This window comes from Cornus florida, unplaced genomic scaffold, assembly GCF_030987335.1.
Source record: "Cornus florida cultivar Cherokee Brave unplaced genomic scaffold, ASM3098733v1 CherokeeBrave_3.0.0_Hap2_Chr02, whole genome shotgun sequence".
Lineage (NCBI taxonomy): Eukaryota > Viridiplantae > Streptophyta > Magnoliopsida > Cornales > Cornaceae > Cornus > Cornus florida.
The window spans coordinates 64,349,578-64,352,803 of NW_026775572.1; the positions used below are offsets into that span (position 1 = coordinate 64,349,578).

General features: G+C 38.3%; 1 pseudogene; it reads right to left on the reverse strand.

The window, feature by feature from the left end:
- Positions 1-590: 590 nt before the first annotated feature.
- LOC132298023 (small nucleolar RNA R71) lies at positions 591-689 on the reverse strand (annotated as a pseudogene).
- Positions 690-3,226: the final 2,537 nt, after the last annotated feature.

Sequence of the window (3,226 nt, forward strand, 5' to 3'; positions counted from 1 at the left end):
TATGTGGAGGACCTTGGTCACATAGACCAACAAGGTATCCTCCACCCCAATGTGCATCATGATAACATGCAAGTACCATTAGGCATGCCGAGGCCATTCATTCACCTACCACAACAACAAGGCCAAGTTCCATTAAGAATGCCAAGGCCAATGTATGCTCCATAACCTCCCATAGTTTAAGGCAATCAAGGTGCCTATGTTGCACCTCTAATTGCTAATCCTCCCCTTGCTTTAAGAGATCACTATGTGCCTAATGAATACAATGCACCCACATGCATTCAATTGCCACTATTTAGAGCACACCACTATAAGATCAAACCACAAACCATTCAAATGCTTCCTATCTATCATGGACTTCCAAGTGAAGAACCTTACAAGTATTTAGATGAGTTTCTTGAAGTATGTTCCACCGTGAGATACACGGACATGCCGGAAGAGGTCTTAAGGCTTAAAATTTTTCCATTCACCTTTAAAGACAAGGCAAAATACTAGTTTAACAATCTTAAGCCTTTTTCAATAACTTCTTGGGCAGAAACGCAACAAGAGTTCTTGAAAAAGTACTATCCCGTTTCTAAGACCAATGCCATGAGAACCTCAATTCAAGAGTTTTCACATGGGGATGGGGAAACGTTCCATGAGGCATGAGAAAGATTCAATGAATTACTTAGGAAGTATCCACATCATGATATGCCCAAATGGCAATTAGTTTAATATTTCTTTGAGAGTTTATCCGATAATTACAAAGGCATGGTTGATGCTTCTATGGGTGGCTCTTACATTGATAGGCATGAGGATGAAGTGTGGCGTTTTTATGAGAGCATGAGTGAAAATTCTTTGCATCGAACTTTATCTTCTAAAAATGGTAGGAATTCAAGTGGAAGGAAGAGTGTTGGCTTACATCAAGTTGACCATTCTAATGAAATAGCTGTAGAGATGAAATCTTTATCTCAAAGGTTTGATCAATTCTTAATTAACCAAAACTCGACAAATCAAGTATCTTCTATCCCTAACCATTCCCATCATGCATCCAATGAATCATGTATGACTTGTTCAAGTGTTTTACATTCTACTTCCAATTGTCCCCATTGACATGTGCAAAGTGAGCATCATGAACAAGTCAATGCAGCTTTTGTTAATTAAGGGAACAATCCTTATGGCAATCACTATAATTCTAGTTGGAGGAATCACCCGAACTTCTCTTGGAGAAACCAAGGAGAAGGCTCAAACCCTTCCCAACGTGGTTTCTAAGGGAAGTATGTTCCACCTCCGATGCAAAGCCAAGGTTCCCAAGGATATAGACCATATCAATTACAAGGAAATCAATTTTCTAATTCTCATTGTTGGTCCTATGGTTCTCTAAAGACTTGTTTGCCTGTTAATGTCAAAAAGTAATAAAAGGTGTTGGTTCAGTGAGTTTAAATGCTTGTCCATCAGCATTGTGGGTTATTATATGTTATGGGGCAGCAGTGCCATTTACATGAGTGTGGTAGATTCTTCTCTCCTCATTTAGCTAAATTAGATGTCTACAGCAGAATTCAGCATATAAGGATTCTGCAACAGGTGCTTACAAGGGCAGTTTAGTACTTTCTCAGATGTATTCCATTAAGTCTCGTTTGCCTATTCAGCTGCATTGCACTGAAGAACAGTACCTTAATCTACATTGTGATTAATACAGCCTCAGCATATGTAGTGTACTGCATGGTATATACAGCTGGTGCATGGGTGGTTTTTTAGCTGATCTGGTATATTCAAGAGTTTGACACGTGGTGGTGGTCCTAAAATATTGTCCTCCTCCAATGATGTTGCAGAGCTTAGAGGCTAAGCAAAGAAATGTTCTTCAGTGTACCTCACCTATATAGTGCTTTTCTGTTGGTGCATAAGGTGTCACTGTATTGTATGAAATCAAGGGTAATATTGTCCTTTCACTGAGATAATGTCAGTAGGGCCCATGCATAATCATTGGTTGAAATGTGACAGCTAGAGCTAAGATGAAATGCAGCCAATGATTTGCATTGTTCTTTATATATGCTATTAAAAGAGTCCCTAGGAGGTGAAGCCAAAAAGGATTACTGAGATTGTTATTGCAGCCAAGAACTCTTAAGAACAAATGTTGATCAATATTTTCTGAGCTAATTGATGATGATTCCAAGCTAGGGAAATTGATTAACTCATCTTCTGTGTGAATTCCTCCTACTGCAATACTGCTGCTGTTGAAATTGCTGATGAAAGAGCTGGTTTGAGTAGTGAAATTTTGTACCCTGCTACTGTTGTCAGTTTTGAAGACTTTTACAGGTATAATTAATGTTTTCACATTTCCTCACTACCTGTTTTGAACTAAAACATGCTGAAATGGATTTTGGACTTTTGATCAGTTGTTAAGCTTGATTTTCTGCTGTTTGCTGTGATTCAAGTACAAAATGGTTATGGCTAGCTATGTTATGGATTATCTATGTGCTACCAAGTTTATTCTGATGAATCTTAGTTGTTAAAATTGACCATGATGCAAAATTTAGACAGTGCTTGATTGTGACCTTGCAAAACCCCTATTTCAGCATAGTAGTGTGTTGCTCAAGACCTGAGACTGAACCTTGATTGATATATTCATGCTATGCTTGATTGTTTAAAGTTATGAACATGAATAATTCAGTGAGTCAAAACTGTGGAAGCTACTGGTGAATTGATCTCGAAGGGAAATTCCAATTTTACCCCTCAAACCCTAGTTGCAGCAGTAGAGTGTTTTGGAGGCAGTAACTTAGTGTTTTGTGCTGAATGATTTGTTTTCACTTGTAGAAGATATTGAACATTGTATTTACAACTTGTAATGATGTATGAGATAAGCTGTAAGAGCTTTGTTGGTCCTAGCAAGGGTGCTTAGGACAAGGGGAGTGTGTATGTGTGCTGAAATCATCTAGTGTATGTATTGGTTGTGAAAACTAGCTTTCATTCTTGTGCTTGGGTGTATACAGAGGGTGAGACAGCTGAGTGTGTAACAAAATACATACAACTAGTAGTGGACTTTATTGGCTAAAGCCAAGAACCAAGGTTTTCCCTTGTTGGAAGGGTTTCCTTGTAAATCTGTGTTAATGCTTGAATGTGTATTATCTACCTACTTTGCTGACTTATAAAAAGAAAGTTTAACCAATTCACCCCCCTCTTGGTTCAACAATTGGTATCAGAGTTTGGTCTGCATTTGAAGGTTCTAACAAACCTGCAGCTGATCCTAGCT